We start from the raw sequence: 25,118 nt of genomic DNA, 5'->3' as shown, positions 1-25,118 counted from the left end.
GATGGACAGAGAAAGAGAGAGGGTCACAGAGAGAGAGAGAGACAGAGACAGAGAGACAGAGACAGAGAGGAACACAGAGAGGGAGAAAGAGACAGAGAGAGAGGGACACTCAGAGAGAGAGACAGGGAAACACAGAGAGAGGGACAGAGAGACAGAGATGGAGAGGGACAGAGAGAGAGGGACAGAGAGAGAGGGACAGAGAGAGAGGGACAGTGAGACAGAGGTGGACATGGAAAGAGACAGAGAGACAGAGAGACACAGAGAGAGAGGGACAAGGACAGAGACAGATTGAGAGAGAGAGAGACGAAAGACAGAGTGCCAGAAAGGGAGAGAGAGGGAGACAGAGAGAGAGGGAGAGAGAGAGAGAGAGAGAGAGAGAGAGAGAGAGAGAGAGAGAGAGAGAGAGAGAGAGAGAGAGAGAGACTGAGAGAGAGAGGGGGGGACAGAGAGACAGAGAGACAGAGGGACACAGAGAGAGACAGCGAGAACGATAGAGAGAGAGAGAGAGAGAGAGAGTATATATAAAGAGAGGGGTACAGAGACAGCGAGAAGGATACAGAGAGAGGGGGGGACAAAGAGACAGAGGGCCAGAGAGAGGGACAGATAGCGAGAGCGAGGGTGGGATAGAGAGAGAGAGAGACAGAGACAGAGGGACACGGAGAGATAGAGAGGGAGAGCGACAGAGAAAGGGACACACAGAGAGAAGGACACACAGAGAGAGTGGGTCACAGAGAGATAGTGAGACAGAGAAAGAGAGAGGGTACCAGAGAGAGAGAGGGACAGAGAAAGAGAGGGACAGAGAGAGGGAGGGTCACAGAGAGAGAGAGGGACAAAGAGAGAGATGGTCACAGAGAAAGAGAAGGAAAGATAGAGAGAGAGGGAAACAGAGAGGGAGACGGACACAGAGAGCTAGAGAGACACAAAGAGGGAGAGGGAAGAGAGACAGAGAGTGAGAGAGACTGAGACAGGGCGACAGAAAGAGAGAGAGAGGGAGACAGAGAGAGGGACAGAGAGAGACTGATGGACAGAGATAGAGAGAGAGGGAGAGCGACAGAGAGACAGAGAGGGAGAGAGGGGAATAGAGAGGGAGAGGGACAGAGAGAGAGAGATTGAAAGAGAGAGGGACTCAGAGCGGGAGAGGGACAGAGAGAGGGACAAAGAGAAAGACAGAGAGAGAGGGACACAGAGACAAAGAGGGACACAGCTAGAGAAGGGCAGAGACAATGAGGGACAGAGAGAGAGAGAGGGACAGAGAGATAGGGACACAGTGAGAGAGAGATGCACAGAGAGAGAGGGACAGTGAGACAGAGAGAGAGGGACTGAGAAACAGAGGGACAGAGAGGCACAGAGAGAAAGAGAGAGGGACAGACAGAGAGAGGGACAGAAAGACCGAGGGACAGAGAGAGAATGGGACAGAGAGACAGGGAGAGAAAGGGACAGAGAGACTGAGAGAGAGAGAGAGAGGAACAGAGAGACCGAGTGATAGAGGAACAGAGACACAGAGGGACAGAGAGAGAAAGAGAGTGAGAGAGAGACTGAGAGACCGAGGGACAGTGATACAGAGAGTGAGAGGGACAGGGAGACAGCGGGACACAGAGAGGGAGAGGATCAGGGAGTGCGCGAGGGACAGGGTCAGAGAGAGGGACAGAGAGAGAGAAAGGCAGAGAGAAAGTGGGACACAGGGACAAAGAGGGTCACAGAGTGAGGGGGCAAAGACAATGAGGGACAGTGAGAGAGAAGGACAGAGAGATACAGACAGAGAAAGGGACAGAGAGAGAGCGACAGAGACAGAGAGGGACACAGAGAGAGGGGGACAGAGAGAGAGGGGGACAGAGAGAGAGAGAGAGGCACAGAGAGAGAGAGAGAGGCACAGAGAGAGACAGAGAGACAGAGTGAGAGAGGGACAGAGTGAGAGGGGTAGACAGAGAGAGGGACAGAGAGAACGAGGGACAGAGAGAGAGAGAGAGAGAGAGAGGGACAGAGAGACCGAGTGATAGAGGGACGGCGAGACAGAGGGACAGAGAATGATAGGGAGACTGAGAGACCGAGGGACAGAGAGACAGAGAGTGAAAGGGACGCAGAGAAAGAGAGGACAGATAGAGAGAGAGGGAAGCAGAGAGGGAGACAGAAACCGAGAGATAGAGAGACACACAAAGGGGGAGAGAGAGAGACATAGAAAGAAAGACACAGAGAGAGAGGAACAGAGAGAGAGAGATAGGGACAGGATTAGAGAGAGGGAGAGAGAGAAATTGAGAGAGAGAGAGGCACAGAGAGGGACACAGAGAGAAAGGGACACGGAGAGAGTGACAGAGAGATAGGGACAGAGAGAGTGACGGACACAGAGAGAGAGGGACAGAGAAAGAGACAGAGAGAGAGAGCGGGACAAAGAGAGAGGGACACAGAGAGAGATAGAGAGAGAGGGTTCAGGGATAGAGAGAGATCGAGAGAGAGGGATACAGAGAGAAAGAGAGAGGGACAGAGAGAGAGAGAGAGGGACACAGAGAGAGTGACAGGTAGAGAGAGAGATAGGGATACAGAGAGAAAGGGACACAGAGAGAGTGAGGAACTCAGAGAGAGAAAGGGACAAAGAGAGAGAGACGCAGAGAGAGCGAGGACAGAGATGCGGACAGAGAGACAGAGAGAGAGATGGACAGAGAGAGAGGGACACAAAGAGAGAGGGGGACAGAGAGAGTGAGGGACAGAGAGAGAGAGGGACAGAGAGAGAATGATGGACAGAGAGAGAGAGGGACACAGAGAAAGTGATGGACAGAGAGAGAGAGGGACAGAGAGAGAGTGAAGGACAGAGAGAGAGAGGGACACAGAGAAAGTGATGGACAGAGAGAGAGGGGGACAGAGAGAGAGGGGGACAGAGAGTGAGGGGGACAGAGAGTGATGGGGACAGAGAGTGAGGGGGACAAAGAGTGAGGGGGACAAAGAGTGAGGGGGACAAAGAGTGAGGGGGACAGAGAGTGAGGGGGACAGAGAGTGAGGGGGACAGAGAGTGAGGGGGACAGAGAGTGAGGGGGGAACACAGAGAGAGAAACACACACACAGAGTGACGGATACAGAGAGAGGGAGGGACAGAGAGAGGGAGGGACAGAGAGAGAAGGTCACAGAGAGACAGAGGGACAGAGAACGAGGGGGGGTCTGAGAGAGAGAGTCTCACAGAGAGAGAGTGAGAGAGGGACAGAGAGAGAGGTACACAGAGAGAGAGGGACAGAGAGAGAGAGGGACAGAGAGAGAGAGTGACAGAGAGAGAGAGTGACAGAGAGAGAGAGGGACAGAGAGAGAGAGGGACAGAGAGAGAGAGAGAGGGACAGAGAGAGAGAGAGAGAGGGACAGAGACAGAGAGCGGGACAGAGAGGCAGAGGCCGAGGGACAGAGAGAGAGAGGGACAGAGGGACTGAGAGAGAGAGAGAGAGAGAGAGAGAGAGAGAGACAGGGGCAGAGGGACAGAGAGAGTGAGATGGACAGATGGACAAATTGAGAGAGAGAGAGAAAGAGGGAGACAGAGAACGAGGGACAGAGAGACAGAGAGAGAGAGGCGGGGGGGGGGACACAGAGATAGCGGGACACAGAGAGAGGGAGGCAGACGGACATAGCGACAGAGAGAGATGGACAGTGAAGGTGAGAGGAACACAGAGAGAGAGAGACAGACAGAGAGACAGAGAGAGAGAGGGACAGGCAGAGAGAGAGAGAGAGAGAGAGAGAGAGATTGAGGGACGGAGACTGAGGGACAGAGACAGGGACTGAAAGAGAGGGATACAGGGAGAGAGAGCGAGGGAATGACAGAGAGAGAGGGATGGAGCTACAGATTGAGAGAGGGACACAGAGAGGGAGAGAGTGACAGAGAGAGAGAACGGGACAGCGACAGAGAGAGGGACACGAGAGAGAGAGAGAAAAACAGAGAGAGAGAGGGAGAGGGGCACAGACAGAGAGTGACAGAGAGAGAGACACACAGAGAGGGGAAGGGTACAGAGAGATTGAGAGGGACAGGGACAGAGAGAGGGACAGAGAGATAGAGAAAGACAGAGAGAGAGAGAGACAGAGAGACTGAGGGAGAGAGAGGAACAGAGAGACCAAATGATAGAGGGACAGTGAGACAGAGGGACAGAGAGACTGAGGGAGAGAGAGGAACAGAGAGACCGAATGATAGAGGGACAGAGAGACAGAGGGACAGAGAGACTGAGGGAGAGAGAGGAACAGAGAGACCGAATGATAGAGGGACAGTGAGACAGAGGGACAGAGAGACTGAGGGAGAGAGAGGAACAGAGAGACCGAATGATAGAGGGACAGTGAGACAGAGGGACAGAGAGACTGAGGGAGAGAGAGGAACAGAGAGACCGAATGATAGAGGGACAGTGAGACAGAGGGACAGAGAGACTGAGGGAGAGAGAGGAACAGAGAGACCGAATGATAGAGGGACAGTGAGACAGAGGGACAGAGAGACTGAGGGAGAGAGAGGAACAGAGAGACCGAATGATAGAGGGACAGTGAGACAGAGGGACAGAGAGACTGAGGGAGAGAGAGGAACAGAGAGACCGAATGATAGAGGGACAGTGAGACAGAGGGACAGAGAGACTGAGGGAGAGAGAGGAACAGAGAGACCGAATGATAGAGGGACAGAGAGACAGAGGGACAGAGAGAGAGAGTGAGAGAGGGAGACTGAGAGACAGAGGGACACAGAACGAGAGAGGGCGAACGACAGAAAGACAGAGAGAGAGAGAGAGGGGCAGAGAGATAGAGAGGGAGGAAGGGACACAGAGAGAAAGAGGGAGACGGACAGAGAGAGAGAGGGACAGAGAGAGAGAGGGACAGAGAGAGAGAGGGACAGAGAGAGAGAGGGGATCACAGAGAGAGAGAGGGACACAAAGTGAGAGGGGGACAGTGAGAGCGAGGGACAGAGAGAGTGAGGGGCACCGAGAGAGTGAGGGACACAGAGAGAGAGAGGGACACACACAGAGAGAGAGGGACAGAGAGAGAGAGAGAGAGGGACAGAGAGAGAGAAGGACAGTGTGATAGACATAGAAACAGTGAGGGACACAGAGAGAGGGACACAGAGAGCGTGATGGACACACACAGAGAGAAAGAGAGACACACAGGGAGAGGGGGTCACAAAGAGATGGGGGAAACAGAGAGTGAGGGACAGTGTGATAGACATAAAGACAGTGAAGGACTCAGAGAGAGAGACAGAGAGAGTGATGGACGCACACAGAGAGAACGTGAGACACACAGAGAGAGAGGCACAGACAGAGAAACCGAGGGACAGAGAGACACAGAGAGAGGGACAGAGGGACAGAGGGAGGTATGCAGAGAAAGAGGGACAGAGAGACCAAGGGACAGAGAGAGAAAGGGACAGAGAGAGAAAGGGACAGAGAGAGAAAGGGACAGAGGGACAACGATAGAGAGGAAGAGAGGGACACAGAGAGAGATAGGGAGGGACAGAGAGACAGTGGGAAAGAGAGAGAGGGGTCAAAAAGACAGAGAGAGAGGGACAGAGAGACAGACAGAGAGAGGGAGACAGAGAAACATTGGGACAGAGAGACACACACAGAGAGAGGGAGAGAGAGAGAGAGAGACAGAGACAGAGTGACATGGGACAGAGAGAGAGGTAGACAGAGAAAGAGGTACAGAGACCGAGAGACAGAGAGAGAGAGAGGGACAGAGAGACAAAGAGAGACAGGGACAGAGAGACTGAGGGAGAGAGAGGGGCAGAGAGACCGAATGATAGAGGGACAGTGAGACAGAGGGACAGAGAGAGAGAGAATGAGAGAGGGAGACTGAGAGACCGATGGACAGAGACAGAGAGAGACAGAGAGAGACAGAGAGACATTGAAAGAGAGAGGGAGCGCGACAGAGAGACAGAGAGAGAGAGAGGGACAGAGAGAGACAGAAGGACAGAGAGACAGAGAGGGAGAGAAGGAAACAGACACAAAGTGAGGTACAGAGAGAGAGAGAGAAACGGAGAGAGAGGAAGAGGGACAGAGAGAGAGAGTGACAGAATGAGAGAGGGACACAGAGAGGGGAGAGGGACACAGACACAGAGAGGGACAGGGACAGAGAGAGGGACAGGGACAGAGAGAAAGACACAGACAGAAAGAGGGTCAGAGAGAAACAGAGTGCGAGGGGCAGAGACAATGAGGGACAGAGAGAGAGAGGGACAGAGTGACGGAGAGAGAGAAATGGACAGAGAGTGAGAGGGACACAGAGAGAGAGAGGGACACACAGAGAGAGAGAGGGACAGAGAGAGAGAGAGAGGGACACAGAGAGAGAGAGAGAGAGGGGGACAGAGAGAGAGAGGGGGACAGAGAGAGAGAGAGAGAGGGGGACAGAGAGAGAGGGGGGGACAGAGAGAGAGAGGGGGACAGAGATGGACACAGTGAGAGAGAGAGACACACACAGAGAGAGAGAGTGACAGAGAGACACAGGGAGAGACGGACAGAGAGAGAGAGACTCTCAGTGAGAGGGGGAGGGACATAGAAAGAGAAAGCGGGACAGTGAGATACAGAACGAGAGAGGGACAGAGAGACAGAGAGAGAGAGTGAGAGGAGAGAGAGAGAGAGAGAGAGAGAGACTGAGTGACAGAGGGACAGAGAGAGAGAGAGAGGTAGACAGAGAAAGAGGGACAGAGAGAGACCGACGGACAGAGAGAGAGAGGGACAGAGAGACAGAGAGAGAGGGACAGAGAGACCGAATGATAGAGGGACAGATAGACAGAGGGACAGAGAGAGAGAGAGAGAGAGTGAGAGAGGGAGACTGCGAGACCGACGGACAGAGTGACTGAGGGACACAGAAAGAGAGAGGGATAGCGACGGAGAGACAGAGAGAGAGAGAGATGGACAGAGTGATAGAGAGGGAGACGGACAGAGAGAAAGAGAATGACAGAGAGAGAGCGGGACACAGAGAGAGAGAGAGGGACAGAGAGTGAGAGAGGGACAGAAAAGACAGAGAGGGACAGGGAGATAGAGAGGGAGACGGACAGATAGAGAGTGACAGAGAGAGTGAGGGACTCAGAGGGGAGAGGGACAGAGAGAGAGGGACTGAGAGAGAGAGCGACAGACAGAGAGAGGGAGAGAGTGACAGAGAGAGAGAGAGAGATGGACAGAGAGAGAGAGTGACAGAGAGAGAGGGACACGAGAGGGGAAAGGCACAGAGAGAGGGGGACAGGGACAGATAGAGGGAAAGAGAGAGAGAAAGACAGAGAGAGAGGGAAAGAGAGACAAAGAGGGTCACAGAGCGAGGGGAAGCGACAGAGAGGGACAGAGAGAGAGAGAGCAAGTGAAAGCGAGGTACGGACAGAGACAGAGAGGGACACAGAGAGTGAAGGTCAGAGAGAGGGAGAAAGGGACAGAGAGTGAGAGGGACACAGAGAGAGGGACAGAGAGAGAGCGGGGCAGAGACAGTGAGTGGGACAGACGGTGACAGAGGGACACAGTGAGAGAGAGAGAGGGACACAATGAGAGAGAGAGCGAGAGAGAGACAGAGAAGAGAGAGAGGGTCAGAGAGACACAGAGAGAGAAGGACAGAGAGAGAGGGGGACTCAGAGGGAGAGAGAGACATAGAAAGAGAGAGAGGGACAGTGAGACACAGAGAGAGAGAGGGCCAGAGAGAGAGGGACAGAGGGACAGAGGGAGAGAGGGACAGACAGAGAAAGATGGACAGAGGGACCAAGGGACAGAGAGAGAAAGAGGGACACAGATTGAGTGGGACGCAGTGAGGGAGAAAAGGACAGAAAGTGAGAGGAACACAGAGAGAGTGACAGAGGGACACAGAGTGTAGGGGACGGAGAGAGAGAGGTGGATAGAGAGAGAGAGGGATAGAGAGAGAGAGATGGACAGAGGGAGAGTGGGACAGAGAGACAGCGAGAGAGGGACAGAGAGACAGTGACAGGGACTGAGACAGAGGGACAGAGAGAGGGACTCAGTGAGAGAGAGGGGGACATAGAAAGAGAGAGAGGGACAGAGAGACACAGAGAGAGAGAGGGACAGAGACACAGAGAGGGAGAGAGCCACACACACACACACAGAGAGGGACAGAGAGAGAGAAACAGAGAGAGGGGGGAGAGGGACAGAGAGAGGGACAGAGAGAGAGGGAAAGACAGAGAGAGAGGGACAGAGAGGCAAAGAGGGACACAGAGAGTGAGGGGCAGAGACGATGAGGGACACAGAGAGTGAGGGACAGCGAGAGGGTGAAAGGGACAGAGAGTGAGAGGGACACAGAGAGAGAGAGGGAGAGTGACAGAGAGACAACAGGACAGAGAGACAAAAAAGAGGAACAGAGAGAGAGAGCGGGACAAAGAGACAGAGAGAGAGTCAGAGAGGTAGAGGGGTAGAGGGTCATAGAGAGAGAGAGAGAGGGGGACAGAGAAAGAGAGAGACAGAGAGAGAGAGGGTCACAGAGAGAGAGTGAGAGAGGGACACAGAGAGAGAGGGACAAAGAGAGAGAAAGGGTCACAGAGAGAGAGAGGGTTGCAGAGAGAGAGATGGACAGAGAGAGAGAGGGACAGACAGAGAGGGACAGAGACAGAGAGGGACACAGATTGAGAGACGCAGTGAGGGAGAAACGGACAGAGAGTGAGAGGAACACAGAGAGTGACACAGGGACACAGTGAGTAGGGGAGAGAGAGAGGGTGCAGAGAGGGAGTGGGACAGAGAGACACAGGGAGCGAGGGACAGAGAGACTGCGAGTGAGTGGGACAGAAAGAGAGAGAGGGACAGAGAGAGAGACACAGTGAGAGAGAGGGGGACATAGAAAGAGAGAGAGGGACAGAGAGACACAGTGAGAGAAAGGCATTTGAGTGGGAGCAGCGGCCGTGTAAAAGCGAACCCGGGAGACTACAGCTAAGGTAAGACAGTTTGTTTTAAAATTACTTACCTGTCGCGGGCAGCGGTTTTTTTTCTCTCTCTCTTTACAGAAAGAGCTGGAGCAGCAGAGGAAGTGACGGCAAGCAGAGGGGCGGCCGGGAAGGAGAACAGTGAGTATAAATACTCACCCTTTAACACCAACGGTCATTTGAGTGGGAGCAGCGGCGCGAGCTGGGCGGAAGTGAGGTTGGGTGTGTAACAATTAGAGGTGGGAAGGGGAAGAAGCAGGCAGTGCAGGGTTCCCCTAAAAAATAAGTATACAGCTTTGGAAATTGTTGGGGGGGACAGCCTTGCAGGTGTAAGCTGCAGTGAACGGGTCTGTGGCGTGAGGTCTGGCTCTGAGACTCAGAAGGGAAAGGGGGAGAGGAGGAGAGCGCTAGTTATATGAGACACTATAGTTAGAGGGACGGACAGGCGGTTCTGTGCACATGGGCGAGACTCTCGGATGGTTTGTTGCCTCCCGGGTTCCAGGGTCCGAGACATCTCAGACCGTGTCTTCAGAATCCTTAAGGGGGAGGGTGTGCAGCCAGAAGTCGTGGTACACATTGGCACCAATGACATAGGTAGGAAGAGTGGTGGGGAGGTCATTCAAGAGCTCAGGGAGTTAGGCTGGAAGCTAAAAGCTAGGACAGACAGAGTCGTCATCTCTGGATTGTTGCCGGTGCCACGTTACAGTGAGGCAAAGAATAGGGAGAGAGTGCAGTTGAACACGTGGCTGCAAGGATGGTGTAGGAGGGAGGGCTTCCGGTATTTGGACAATTGTACTGCATTCTGGGGAAGGTGGGACCTGTACAAACTGGACGGATTGCACCTGAACCAGAAGGGCACCAATATCCTGGGGGGTAGGTTTGCTACCACTCTTCGGGGGGGTTTAAACTAATTTGGCAGGGGTATGGGATTCGGACTTGTAGTCCAGCAAGTAGGCTAGCTGTGTGTCAGGATGTCCAAGACTGTAGGGAGGCTGTGGAGAAGGTAGCACTGACAGGGAGTACTTGCCGACACAGAGATGGGCTCAAGTGCGTATACTTCAACGCAAGGAGTATCAGAAATAACGTGGGTGAACCTAAGGCGTGGATCGGTACCTGGGACTACGATGTTGTGGCCATCACGGAAACATGGATAGATGAGGGACAGGAATGGCTGTTGGAGGATCCTGGTTACAGATGTTTCAGTAAGATTAGGGAGGGTGGTAAAAAAAGGAGGGGGTTGGCATTGCTAATTAGAAATAGTATAACGGCTGCAGAAAGGAAGTATGAGGGAGATCTGCCTCTGGAGGTAGTATGGGCTGAAGTCAGAAATAGGAAAGGTGCAGTCACCTTGTTGGGTGTTTATTATAGGCCCCCCAATAGCAGCAGAGATGTGGAGGAACAGATTAGGAAACAGATTTTGGAAAGGTGCAGAAGCCACAGGGTCGTAGTCATGGGCGACTTGAACTTCCAAAATATTGATTGGAAGCTCTTTAGATCAAGTAGATTGGATGGGGCGGTGTTTGTGCAGTGTGTCCAGGAAGCTTTTCTAACGCAGTATGTAGATTGTCCAACCAGAGGAGAGGCCATATTGGATTTGGTGCTCGGTCATGAACCGGGACAAGTGATGGGCTTGTTAGTGGGTCAACATTTTGGTGATGGTGACCACAATTCTGTGACTTTCACCTTGGTTATGGAGAGAGATAGGTGCGCACAACAAGGTAGATTTTACAATTGGGGGAAGGGAAATTACGATGCTGTAAGACAGGATTTGAGGAGCATACGTTGGGAGCATAGGCTGTCAGGGAAGGATGTGGTGGAAATGTGGAACTTTTTCAAGGACCATATACGACGTGTCCTTGATATGTATGTACCTATCAGGCAGGAAAGAAATGTTCGTGTGAGGGAGCCTTGGTTGACGAGGGAGGTTGAATGTCTAGTAAAGAGGAAGAAGGAGGCTTACATAAGGTTGAGGAAACAGGGTTCAGACAGAGCAGTGGAGGGATACTGGATAGCCAGAAGGGACTTGAAGAAAGGGATTAGGAGAGCGAAGAGAGGGCATGAAAAATCCTTGGCGGATAGGATCAAGGATAACACCAAGGCATTTAATGCGTATGTGAGAAACCTGCGAATGACGAGAAAGAGGGTAGGTCCGATCAAGGACAGTAGTGGGAGATTGTGTATTGAGTCGGAAGAGATAGGAGAGGTCTTGAACAAGTACTTCTCTTCAGTAGTTACGAACGAGAGGGACCGTATTATTGAAGAGGAGAGTGTGAAACGGACTGGTAAGCTAGAAGAGATACTTGTTAGGAAGGAAGATGTGTTGGACATTTTGAACAACTTGAGGATAGACAAGTCCCCCGGGCCTGACGGGATATATTCTAGGATTATGTGGGAAGCAAGAGAGGAACTTGCAGTACCGTTGGCAGTGATTTTCTCGTCTTCACTGTCAACGGGGGTGGTACCAGGGGATTGGAGAGTATCGAATGTTGTGCCCCTGTTCAAAAAAGGGAATAGGGATAACCCCGGGAATTACAGGCCAGTTAGTATTACTTCTGTGGTAGGCAAAGTAATGGAAAGGGTACTGAGGGATAGGATTTATGAGTATCTGGAATGACACTGCTTGATTAGGGACAGCCAGCACGGATTTGTGAAGGGTAGGTCTTGCCTTACAAGTCTTATTGAATTCTTCGAGGACGTGGCCAAGCATGTGGATGAGGGTAGAGTAGTGGATGTAGTGTACATGGATTTTAGTAAGGCATTTGATAAGGTTCCCCATGGTAGGCTTATGCGGAAAGTCAGGAGGCATGGGATAGAGGGAAATTTGTCCAATTGGATAGAAAATTGGCTAACCGGTCGAAGTCAGAGAGTGGTTGTAACATGGTAAATATTCAGCCTGGAGCCCAGTTACAAGTAGAGTTCCGCAGGGATCAGTTCTGGGTCCTCTGCTGTTTGTAATTTTTATTAATGACTTGGATGAGGGAGTCGAAGGGTGGGTCAGTAAATTTGCAGATGATACGAAGATAGGTGGAGTTGTGGACAGTGAGGAGGGCATTTGTCGTTTGCAAAGGGACTTAGATATGATGCAGAGCTGGGCTGAGGAGTGGCAGATGGATTCAACCCTGCCAAGTGTGAGGTTGTCCATTTTGGAAGAACAAATAAGAATGCGGAATACAGGGTTAATGGTAGGGTTCTTAGTCAGGTGGAGGAACAGAGGGATCTTGGGGTCTATGTACATAGATCTTTGAAAGTTGCCACTCAGGTGGATAGAGCTTGTCAGAAGGCCTATGGAGTATTATCGTTCATTAGCAGAGGGATTGAATTCAAGAGTCGTGAAGTGATGTTGCAGCTGTACAGGACTTTGGTTAGGCCACATTTGGAGTACTGTGTGCAGTTCTGGTCGCCTCACTTTAGGAAAGATGTGGAAGCTTTGGAGAGGGTGCAGAGAAGATTTACTAGGATGTTGCCTGGAATGGAGAATAGGTCATACGAAGATAGGTTGAGAGTTCTCGGCCTTTTCTCGTTGGAACGGCGAAGGATGAGGGGTGACTTGATAGAGGTTTATAAGATGATCAGAGGAATAGATAGAGTAGACAGTCAGAAACTTTTTCCCCGGGTACAACAGAGTGTTACAAGGGGACATAAATTTAAGGTGAAGGGTGGTAGGTATAGGGAAGATGTCAGGGTTGGGTACTTTACCCAGAGAGTGGTGGGGGCATGGAATGCGCTGCCTGTGGGAGTGGTAGAGTCAGAATCATTGGTGACCTTTAAGCGGCATTTGGATAGGTACATGGATGGGTGCTTAATCTAGGATAGAAGTTCGGCACAACATCGTGGGCCGAAGGGCCTGTTCTGTGCTGTATTGTTCTATGTTCTAAAGGGACAGAGGGACCTGGGGGGAGAAAGAGAGAGACGGAGAGAGAGAGAGACGGAGAGGGACAGAGAGTGAATGGAACACAGAGAGTGGGGGATAAATATGGAGAGATACAGAGGGGGGGTCAGAAAGAGTGAGGGGGACAGTGAGAGAGAGAGGAACAAAGTGAGACGGACAGAGAGACAGCGAGAGAGGGACAGAGACAGAGAGGGACACAGTGAGAGAGAGAGGGACATGGAAAGAGAGACGGGGACAGAGAGACACAGATATAGAGAGGGATAGAGAGAGAGAGGGACATAGAGAGAGAGAGGGACAGAGAGAGAGGGACAGAGTGACAGAAAGAGAGAGAGAGGGAGAGGGACAGAGAGAGAGGGGGACCGGGAGACAGAGTAATAGAGGGACAGAGTGATAGAGGGATAGAAAGAGAGAGAGAGAGAGAGGGAGAGAGGGAGACTGAGAGACGGAGGGACATAGAGAGAGAGAGAGAGAGAGAGAGAGAGAGAGAGAGAGAGAGAGAGAGAAACAGAGAGGCAGATGGACACAGAATGAGACAGGGAGAGCGACAGAGAGACAGAGAAAGAGGGACCAAGAGATAGATAGGCAGAGAGGGCAACAGAGAGAGGGAGACGGACAGAGAGGGGAGAGGGACGAACAGAGAGAGGGACAGGGACAGAGAGAGAGAAAGACAGAGAGAGAGGGACAGAGAGACAAAGAGGGACACAGAGAGCGAGGGGCAGAGACGGTGGGGACAGAGAGAGACGGACAGAGAGACGAGGAGAGAGAAAGGGAAAGCGATGGAGGGACATAGACAGAGAGGGACACAGAGAATGAGCGACTGAGAGAGGGAGAAAGAGACAGAGAGAGAGAGAGAGAGAGGAGGACAGAGAGAGAGAGAGAGAAGAGGACAGAGAGAGAGAGGAGAGGACAGAGAGAGAGAGACGAGGACAGAGAGAGAGAGAGAGACGAGGACAGAGAGAGAGAGACGAGGACAGAGAGAGAGAGGGGGACAGAGAGAGAGAGAGAGGGGGGGACAGAGAGAGAGAGAGAGAGAGAGAGAGAGGTACAGAGAGAGAAAGAGAGGGGGACAGAGAGAGAGAGAGGGGGGGGACAGAGAGAGAGAGGGGGACACAGTGAGAGAAAGATGGACACAGTGAGAGAGAGACACACAGAGAAGAGAGAGAGAGGGACAGAGAGACACAGAGAGAGAAGGACAGAGAGAGAAAGGGGCTCAGTGAGAGAGAGAGAGACATAGAAAGAGAGAGGGGGACAGTGAGACACAGAGAGAGAGAGGGACAGAGAAACAGAGGGACAGAGAGACATAGAGAGAGAGGTAGACAGAGAAAGAGGGACAGAGAGACCGAGGGACAGAGAGAGAGAGGGACAGAGAGTCAGAGAGAGGTGCAGAGAGCCTAAGAGCGAGTGAGGGACAGAAAGACCGAATGATAGACGGACAGAGAGACAGAGGGACAGAGAGAGAGAGAGAGAGAGAGTGAGAGAAGGAGACTGAGAGAACGAGGGACAGAGAGACAGAGGGACACAGAAAGAGAGAGGGAGAGCGATAGAGAGGGAGAGAAGGACAGAGAGAGAGAGAGAGAGGGGGGGGACAGAGAGACCGAGGGACACAGAAAGAGAGAGGGATAGCGACAGAAAGACAGAGAGGGAGGGAAAGAGAGCCAGAGAGGGAGAGAGGGACACAGAGAGAGAGATAGAGGGACAGAGAGAGAGAAAGGGTGACAGAGAGAGAGATGGATACAGAGAGACAGGGACAGAGAGAGAAGAACAGTGACAGAGAGGGACTCAGATTGAGAGGGACACCATGAGAGAGAAAGGGACAGAGATTGAGAGGAACATAGAGAGAGTGACAGAGGGACAGAGAGACATTAGGGGCCAGACGGAGAGGGGGACAGAGAGAGAGTGGGACAGAGAGAGAGAAAGGAACAGAGGGTGTGTGGGACAGAGAGACAGAGAATGAGGGACAGGTAGACAGCGAGTGAGAGGGACAGGGAGACAGAGAGAGGGACAGAAAGAGTGGGACACTGTGAGAGATAGGGGGACATAGAAAGAGAGAGAGGAACAGAGAGATCAGAGAGTTAGAGACAGAGGGGCCGAGAGAGAGAGAGAGGGACAGATGGACAGAGAGAGAGAGAGAGAGAGAGAGAGAGAGAGAGAGAGAGAGAGAGAGAGAGAGAGCTAGAGACCGAGGGACAGAGAGAGAGTGGGACAGAGAGACACAGAGAGAAAGGGACAGAGAGAGAGGGTCTCAGTGAGAGAGAGAGGGACATAGAAAGAGAAAGGGGGACAGTGAGACAGAGAGAGAGAGAGGGAGAGAGAGACAGAGAGAGTGTGAGAGAGAAACAGAGGGACAGAGAGACAACGAGAGAGAGAGAGACAGAGTGACAGAGGGACAGAGAGAGAAGGGGTAGACAGAGAAAGAGGTGCACTGAGAGGACGAGGGACAGAAAGAGAGAAGGGCAAAGAGACAGAGGGACACAGAAAGAGAGAGAGAGTGACGGAGAGACATAGAGCGGGACAGAGAGAGAGAGACAGAGAATGAGGGACAAAGAGGCAGCGAGAGAGGGAATGGGAGAGAGAAAGGGACAGAGAGAGAGAGGAACACAGATAGGAAGAAAGTGAGAGAGAGCGAACGGCACAGGGACAGAGAGAGAGGGACAGAGAGAGAGAAAGAGAGAAACAGAGAGAGAGGGAGAGGGTCACAGAGAGAGAGTGACAGAGAGAGAGAGAGGGATACAGAAATGGGTAAGGGCAGAAGAGAGAGAGGGACAGGGACAGAACGAGGGACAGAGAGAGAGAGGTTCTCAGTGAGAGAGAGAGGGACATAGAAAGAGAAAGTGTGACAGTGAGACACATAGAGAGAAAGGGACAGAGAGACAGAGAGGGAGAGAGAAACAGAGGGACAGAGAGACACCGAGAGAGAGAGAGAGACAGAGTGACAGAGGGACAGAGAGAGAGAGGTAGACAGAGAAAGAGGGGCAGTGAGAGGCCGAGGGTCAGAAAGAGGGAAGGACATAGAGATAGAGAGAGAAGGACAGAGAGACAGAGGGATACAGAAAGAGAGAGGGAGAGCGACAGAGAGTCAGAGTGACAGGGAGTGAGAGGTAGACAGAGAAAGGGGGACAGATAGAGAGAGTGACAGAGAAAGAGAACGAGAGAGGGACAGAGAGACTGAGAGAGAAAGAGAGAGGGACAGAGAGACAGAGGTACAGAGAGAGAGAGACAGAGAATGAGGGACAAAGAAGCAGCGAGAGAGGGACAGGGAGAGAGAGAGAGGGACAGAGAGAGAGAGAGGAACACAGATAGGGAGAGAGTGAGAGACAGCGAACGGGACAGCGACAGCGAGAGAGAGAGAGAAACAGAGAAAAAGTGAGAGAGACAGAGAGACACAGAGAGAGACAGAGAGAGAGAGGTGGTCACAGAGAGAGAGAGGGACAGATAAAGATAGGGACAGAGAGAGAGGGTCACACAGAGAGAATGAGAGTGTGTCACAGAGAGAGAGAGGGACAGAGAGTGAGAGGGACAGAGAGAGGGACACAGAGAGGCAGAAAGTGACAGAGAGTGAGAGACAGAGAGAGAGTGGGACAGAGAGAGAGAAATGGAAAGCGAGGGTGGGACAGAGACAGAGAGGGACACAGAGAGTGAGGGACAGAGAGAGGGAGAAAGTGACAGAGAGTGAGAGGGACACACAGAGAGAGGGACAGAGAGAGAGAAGGACAGAGAGAGAGTGGGGACAAAGAGAGAGGGACACAGTGAGAGAGACACAGAGAAGGGAGAGAGAGTGAAAGAGGGACACAGAGAGATAAGGACAGAGCGAGAGAGGGACTCAGTGAGAGTGAGGGATAAAGAAAGAGAAGGGGAGGACAGTGAGACACACAGAGAAAGAGGGACAGAGAAACAGAGAGTGAGAGAGAGAAACAGAGTGACAGTGGGACAGAGAGAGAGGTAGACAGAGAAAGAGGGACAGAGAGACCGAGGGACAGAAAGACAGTGAGAGAGAGACAGAGAGAGAAGGTCTGAAAGAGTAAGAGAGAGAGACGTACAGAGAGACCGAATGATAGAGGGACAGAGAGAGAGAGAGAGAGAGAGAGGGGGGAGGACAGAGAGAGAGGGGGGGTACAGAGAGAGAGGGGGGGGACAGAGAGAGGGGGGGCAGAGAGAGAGAGGGGGGACAGAGAGAGAGAGAGAGTGACAGAGAGAGAGAGAGAGGGACACAGTGTGTGAGAGAGATGGACACAGTGAGAGTGAGAAACACAGAGAAAGAGAGAGAGAGACAGAGACACACAGAGAGAGGGACAGAGAGAGAGAGGGTCTCAGTGAGAGAGAGAGGGGCATAGAAAGAGAAAGGGGGACAGTGAGACACAGAGAAAGAGAAAGGGGGACAGTGAGACACAGAGAGAGAGAGGGACAAAGAGACAGAGAGACAGAGAGAGAAACAGGGGGACAGGGAGACACTGAGAGAGAGAGAGAGAGAGACAGAGTGAGAGAGGGACAGAGAAAGAGAGAGAGAGAGAGAGAGAGAGAGAGAGAGAGAGAGAGAGAGAGAGAGAGAGAGAGAGAGAGGTAGACAGAGAACGAGGGGCAGAGAGAGACCGAGGGACAGAGAGAGAGAGAGAGAGGGAGAGCGACAGAGAGACAGAGTGACAGAGAAAGCGAGGTAGACAGAGAAAGAGGGACAGAGAGAGACTGAGAGAGAAAGACAGAGGGACAGAGAGACATAGAGCGGGACAGAGAGAGAGAGGGAGAGAATGAGGGACAAAGAGGCAGCGAGAGTAGGACAGGGAGAGAGAGAGGGACAGAGAGAGAGAGGAACACAGATAGGGAGAGAGTGAGAGAGAGTGAACGGGACAGCGACAGAGAGAGAGGGACAGAGAGAGAGAGAGAAACAGAGAGAGGGAGAGGGTCACAGAGAGAGAGTGACAGAGAGAGAGAGAGGGACACGGAGATGGGTGAGGGGCAGAGAGAGAGAGAGGGACAGGGACAGAGAGAGGGACAGAGAGAGAGGGACAGAGAGACAAAGAGGGACACAGAGAGAGACAAAGAGGGACACAGAGAGCGACGGGTTAAGACAATGAGGGACAGAGGGAGAGAAACGAACAGAGAGGGAGGGACAGAGACAGAGAGGGACACAGAGAGTGAGGTCAGAGAGAGGGAGAAAGGGACAGAGTGGGAGAGGGACACAGACAGAGGGACAGAGAGAGGAGAGAGAGAGGGGGGGACAGAGAGAGAGGGGGACAGAGTGAAAAAGAGGAACACAGAGAGCGAGTGGCAGAGACAATGAGGGACAGTGAGAGAGAGGGAGAGAGAGAGAGAGAGACAGAGAGAGAGAAATGGAAAGTGAGGGAGCGACAGAGACAGAGAGGGATACAGAGTGTGAGGGTCAGAGAGAGGGAGAAAGTGACAGAGAGAGAGATGGACAGAGAGAGAGGAGGACAGAGAGCGAGGGGGGAAAAAGAGAGAGAGGGACAGAGGGTAACAGTGAGAGAGTGAGGGACACAGTGAGAGAGACACAGAGAGAGAGGGACTCAGTGAGAGAGAGGGACAGAGAGACAGAGGTACAGAGAGAGAGAGGGGGACAGAGAGACATAGAGCGGGACAGAGAGAGAGAGACAGAGAATGAGGGACATAGAAGCAGCGAGAGAGGGACAGGGAGAGAGAGAGAGAGGGACAGAGAGAGAGAGGAACACAGATAGGGAGAGAGTGAGAGACAGCGAACGGGACAGCGACAGCGAGAGAGAGAGAGAAACAGAGAGAGAGGGAGAGGGTCACAGAGAGAGAGTGCCAGAGAGAGAGAGAGGGACACAGAGATGGGTGTGGGGCAGAGAGAGAGAGAGGGACAGGGACAGAGAGAGGGACACAGTGAGAGAGAGGGTCACAGAGAGAGAGGGTCACAGTGATGCGAGGGACAGAGAGAGAGAGGGACAGAGAGAGGGACACAGAGAGAGAGAGGGTCACAGCGAGAGAGAGGAACACAGCGAGAGAGAGGAACACAGAGAGGGACACAGAGATAGGGAAAGAGACAGAGAGGGACACAGATTGAGAGGGACGCAGTGAGGGGGAAAGGGACAGAGAGTGAGAGGAACACAGAGAAAGAGACAGAGGGAAACAGAGAGAGGGGGACAGAGAGACAGAGGGGGCAGAGAGCGAGAGGCGACCAGAGAGAGAGAGACAGAGGGTCCGAGAGAGAGCAAGACCGAGAGACACAGAGAGAGAGCGACAGAGAGACAGCGAGTGAGATGGACAGAGAGTGACAGAGGGACACAATGAGAGAGAGAGGGACAAGGTGAGAGAGAGAGAGAGAGACTTGGTAGAGAGAGAGGGACAGAGAGACACAAAGAAGGACAGAGAGAGAGAGGGACTCTGCGAGAGAGGGGAGGACAGTGAGACACAGAAAGAGAGGGACAGAAAAATAGGGACAGAGAGACACACACAGAGTGAGAGAGAGAGACAGAGAGACAAAGTGACAGAGGGACAGTGAGAGAGAAGTAGACAGAGAAACAGGGACAGAGAGACCGAATGATAGAGGGACAGAGAGAGACAGAGGCACAGAGAGAGAGTGTGTGAGAGGGAGACTGAGAGTCCGAGGAACAGAGAGACAGCGGGACACAGAAAGAGAAAGAGAGGGACAGAGAGAGAGAAATGGAAAGCGAGGGTGGGACAGAGACAGAGAGGGACACAGTGAGTGAGGGACAGAGAGAGGGAGAAAGTGACTTTGAGTGAGAGGGACACAGAGAGAGAGGAGGACAGAGAGAGAGGAGGGACAAAGAGAGAGAGGGACACAGTGAGAGAGACACAGAGAAGAGAGAGAGTAACAGAGAGACACAGAGAGATAAGGACAGAGAGAGAGGGGACTCAGTGAGAGAGGGGGATATAGAAAGTGAAGGGGGTCAGTGAGACACACAGAGAAAGAGGGGCTGAGAAACAGAGAGAGAGTGAGAAACAGAGTGACAGTGGGACAGAGAGAGAGGTAGACAGAGAAAGTGGGACAGAGAGAGAGAGGGACACAGAGAGAGAGAGACAGAGAGAGGGTCAGAGAGACAGAGAGAGGGTCAGAGAGACAGAGAGAGAGAAATGGAAAGCGAGGGTGGGACAGAGACAGAGAGGGACACAGAGAGTGAGGGACAGAGAGAGGGAGAAAGTGACAGAGAGTGAGAGGGACACACAGAGAGAGGGACAGAGAGAGAGAAGGACAGAGAGAGAGTGGGGACAAAGAGAGAGGGACACAGTGAGAGAGACACAGAGAAGAGAGAGAGAGTGACAGAGGGACAGAGAGAGATAAGGACAGAGCGAGAGAGGGACTCAGTGAGAGTGAGGGATAAATAAAGAGAAGGGGAGGACAGTGAGACACACAGAGAAAGAGGGACAGAGAAACAGAGAGTGAGAGAGAGAAACAGAGTGACAGTGGGACAGAGAGAGAGGTAGACAGAGAAAGAGGGACAGAGAGACCGAGGGACAGAAAGACAGTGAGAGAGAGAGACAGAGAGACAGAGAGAGAAGGTCTGAAAGAGTAAGAGAGAGAGACGTACAGAAAGACCGAATGATAGAGGGACAGAGAGAGAGACAGAGAGAGAGAGGGGGGGGGGGGAAGAGAGAGAGGGGGGGGGCAGAGAGAGGGGGGGACAGAGAGGGGGGGGGGACAGAGAGGGGGGGGGACAGAGAGAGAGGGGGGGACAGAGAGAGAGGGACACAGTGTGAGAGAGAGATGGACACAGTGAGAGTGAGAAACACAGAGAAAGAGAGAGAGACAGAGACACAGAGAGAGAGGGACAGAGAGAGTGGGACAGAGAGACAAAGGGCGACACAGAGAGAGACAAAGAGGGACACAGAGAGCGACGGGTTAAGACAATGAGGGACAGAGGGAGAGAAACGGACAGAGAGGGAGGGACAGAGACAGAGAGGGACACAGAGAGTGAGGGTCAGAGAGAGGGAGAAAGGGACAGAGTGGGAGAGGGAAACAGAGAGAGGGACAGAGAGAGAGGAGAGCCGAGAGAGAGGGGGGGGGGGGGGACAGAGAGAAAAAGAGGAACACAGAGAGCGAGGGGCAGAGACAATGAGGGACAGAGAGAGAGAGGGAGAGAGAGAGAGACAGAGAGAGAGAAACGGAAAGTGAGGGAGGGACAGAGACAGAGAGGGATACAGAGTGTGAGGGACAGAGAGAGGATGAAAGTGACAGAGAGAGAGAGATGGACAGAGAGAGAGCATGACAGAGAGCGAGGGGGGACAAAAAGAGAGAGGGACAGAGAGTGACAGAGGGTCACAGTGAGAGAGTGAGGGACACAGTGAGAGAGACACAGAGAGAGAGGGACTCAGTGAGAGAGAGGGACAGAGAGACAGAGGTACAGAGAGAGAGAGAGGGACAGAGAGACATAGAGCGGGACAGAGAGAGAGAGACAGAGAATGAGGGACAAAGAAGCAGCGAGAGAGGGACAGGGAGAGAGAGAGAGAGAGAGGAACACAGATAGGGAGAGAGTGAGAGACAGCGAACGGGACAGCGACAGCGAGAGAGAGAGAGAAACAGAGAGAGAGGGAGAGGGTCACAGAGAGAGAGTGCCAGAGATGGGTGTGGGGCAGAGAGAGAGAGAGGGACAGGGACAGAGAGAGGGACACAGTGAGAGAGAAAGACAGAGAGAGAGGGACAGAGACCAAGAGGGACACAGAGAGCGACGGGTTAAGACAATGAGGGACAGAGGCAGAGAAACGGACAGAGAGGTAGGGACCGAGACAGAGAGGGACACAGAGAGTGAGGGTCACAGAGAGGGAGAAGGACACAGAGAGAGGGACAGAGAGAGAGAGGGGTGACAGAGAGAGAGGGGGACAGAGAGAAAAAGAGGAACACAGAGAGCGAGTGGCAGAGACAATGAGGGACAGAGAGAGAGATGGAGAGAAAGACAGAGAGTGAGAGGGACACACAGAGAGAGGGACAGAGAGAGAGGAGGACAAAGAGAGAGAGGGACAGAGAGTGACAGATTGGCACAGTGAGAGAGTGAGGGCCACAGTGTGAGAGACACACAGAAGAGAAAGAGAGTGACAGAGAGACACACAGAGAGAAGGACAGAGAGAGAGACCGACTCAGTGAGATAGAGGGACATACAAAGAGTGAGGGGGACAGTGAGACACACAGTGAAAGAGGGACAGAGTAACAGAGAGAGAGAGAGACAAACAGAGTGACAGTGGGAGAGAGAGGCAGACAGAGAAAGAGGTACAGAGAGAGAGAGAGAGAGAGAGAGAGAGAGAGAGAAAGACTGAGAGAGAGGGCAGAGAGACAAAGAGGGACATAGAGAGAGAGGGACAGAGAGATAGAGAGGGAGAGAGGGACACACAGAGAGAGATGGAGAGGAACAGAGAGACAGATGCACAGAGAGTGAGAGAGAACGAGCGACAGAGAGAGAGGGACAGAGAGACAGAGGGACACAGAAAGAGAGAGGGAGAGCGACAGAGAGACAGAGAGAGAGGGGGGACAGAGAGATATAGAGGGAGAGAGGGTCACAGAGAGAGAGAGGGCCAGAGAAAGAGAGGGACAGAGAGAGAGGGTCACAGAGAGAGGGTCACAGTGATGCGAGGGACAGAGAGAGAGAGGGACAGAGAGAGGGACACAGAGAGAGAGGGTCACAGCGAGAGAGAGGAACACAGCGAGAGAGAGGAACACAGAGATAGGGAAAGAGACAGAGAGGGACACAGATTGAGAGGGACACAGTGAGGGGGGAAAGGGACAGAGAGTGAGAGGAACACAGAGAAAGAGACAGAGGGAAACAGAGAGAGGGGGACAGAGAGACAGAGGGGGCAGAGAGCGAGAGGCGAACAGAGAGAGAGGGACAGAGAGAGAGACAGAGGGTCCGAGAGAGAGCAAGACCGAGAGACACAGAGAGAGAGCGACAGAGAGACAGCGAGTGAGAGGGACAGAGAGTGACAGAGGGACACAATGAGAGAGAGAGGGACAAGGTGAGAGAGAGAGAGAGAGAGACTTGGTAGACAGAGAAGGACAGAGAGAGAGAAGGACTCAGTGCGAGAGAGAGGGGGACAGTGAGACATACAGAGAGAGGGACAGAAAAACAGGGACAGAGAGACACACACAGAGTGAGAGAGAGAGACAGAGAGACAAAGTGACAGAGGGACAGTGAGAGAGAAGTAGACAGAGAAACAGGGACAGAGAGACCGAATGATAGAGGGACAGAGAGAGACAGAGGCACAGAGAGAGAGTGTGTGAGAGGGAGACTGAGAGTCCGAGGAACAGAGAGACAGCGGGACACAGAAAGAGAAAGAGAGGGACAGAGAGAGAGAAATGGAAAGCGAGGGTGGGACAGCGACAGAGAGGGACACAGTGAGTGAGGGACAGAGAGAGGGAGAAAGTGACAGTGAGTGAGAGGGACACAGAGAGAGAGGGACAGAGAGAGAGAGGGACAGAGAGAGAGTGGGGACAAAGAGAGAGGGACACAGTGAGAGAGACACAGAGAAGAGAGAGAGAGTGACAGAGGGACAGAGAGAGATAAGGACAGAGCGAGAGAGGGACTCAGTGAGAGTGAGGGATAAAGAAAGAGAAGGGGAGGACAGTGAGACACACAGAGAAAGAGGGAGAGAAACAGAGAGTGTGAGAGAGAAACAGAGAGACCGAGGGACAGAGAGAGAGTGAGAGAGGGACAGAGAGACAGAGAGAGAAGGTCAGAAAGACTAAGAGAGAGAGACGTACAGAGAGACAGAATGATAGAGGGACAGAGAGACAGAGAGAGGGGGGGAACACAGAGAGGGGGGGACAGAGAGAGAGGGGGGACAGAGAGAGAGAGGGGGGACAGAGAGAGAGAGTGACAGAGAGAGAGAGGGACACAGTGTGAGAGAGGGATGGACACAGTGAGAGTGAGAAACACAGAGAAAGAGAGAGAGACAGAGACACAGAGAGAGAGGGACAGAGAGAGAGGGTCTCAGTGAGAGAGAGAGGGACATAGAAAGAGAAAGGGGGACAGTGAGACACAGAAAAAGAGAAAGGGGGACAGTGAGACACAGAGAGAGAGAGAGACAAAGAGACAGAGAGACAGAGAGAGAAACAGAGGGACAGAGAGACAGAGAGAGAGAGAGAGAGAGAGAGAGAGAGAGAGAGGTAGACAGAGAACGAGGGGCAGAGAGAGACCGAGGGACAGAGAGAGAGAGAGAGGGAGAGCGACAGAGCGACAGAGTGACAGAGAAAGAGAGGTAGACAGAGAAAGAGGAACAGAGAGACCGAGGGACAGAGAGAGAGAGAGACAGAGAGAGAGAACGAGAGAGGGACAGAGAGACTGAGAGAGAAAGACCGAGGGACAGAGAGACATAGAGCGGGACAGAGAGAGAGAGGCAGAGAATGAGGGACAAAGAGGCAGCGAGAGTAGGACAGGGAGAGAGAGAGGGACAGAGAGAGAGAGGAACACTGATAAGGAGAGAGTAAGAGAGAGTGAACGGGACATCGACAGAGAGAGAGGGACAGAGAGAGAGAGAAACAGAGATTTGGAGAGGGTCACAGAGAGAGAGTGACAGAGAGAGAGAGAGAGAGAGGAACACGGAGATGGGTGAGGGGCAGAGAGAGAGAGAGAGGGACAGGGACAGAGAGAGGGACAGAGAGACAAAGAGGGACACAGAGAGCGTCGGGTTAAGACAATGAGGGACAGAGGGAGAGAAACGGACAGAGAGGGTGGGACAGAGACAGAGAGGGACACAGAGAGTGAGGGTCAGAGAGAAGGAGAAAGGGACAGAGAGGGAGAGGGACACAGAGAGAGGGACAGAGAGAGAGGAGAGCAGAGAGAGAGAGAGGGGGACAGAGAGAGAGGGGGACAGAGTGAAAAAGAGGAACACAGAGAGCGAGTGGCAGAGACAATGAGGGACAGAGAGGGAGAGGGAGAGAGAGACACAGAGAGAGAAATGGAAAGTGAGGGAGGGACAGAGACAGAGAGGGATACAGAGTGTGAGGGACAGAGAGAGGGAGAAAGTGACAGAGAGAGAGAGGGACAGAGAGAGAGGAGGACAGAGAGCGAGGGGGGACAAAGAGAGAGAGGGACAGAGAGTGACAGAGGGTCACAGTGAGAGAGTGAGGGACACAGTGAGAGAGACACAGAGAGAGAAGGACAGAGAGAGAGGGGGACACAGTGAGAGAGAGGGACATAGAAAGAGTGAGGGGACAGTGAGACACACAGTGAAAGAGGGACTGAGTAACAGAGAGAGAGAAACAGAGTGACAGTGGGACAGAGAAAGAGGTAGACAGAGAAAGAGGGACAGAGAGACAAAGAGGGACATAGAGAGCGAGGGGCAGAGAGGATGAAAGACACACAGAGAGGGACAGAGAGACAAAGAGAGAGAAAGGGAAAGCGAGGGGGGACAGAGACAGAGAGGGACACAGAGAATGAGTGACTGAGACAGGGAGAAAGGGACACAGAGTGAGAGGGT

Source organism: Chiloscyllium punctatum, unplaced genomic scaffold (assembly GCF_047496795.1).
Source record: "Chiloscyllium punctatum isolate Juve2018m unplaced genomic scaffold, sChiPun1.3 scaffold_149, whole genome shotgun sequence".
NCBI classification, from domain to species: Eukaryota; Metazoa; Chordata; class Chondrichthyes; order Orectolobiformes; family Hemiscylliidae; genus Chiloscyllium; species Chiloscyllium punctatum.
This window is presented reverse-complemented; position numbering follows the sequence as displayed.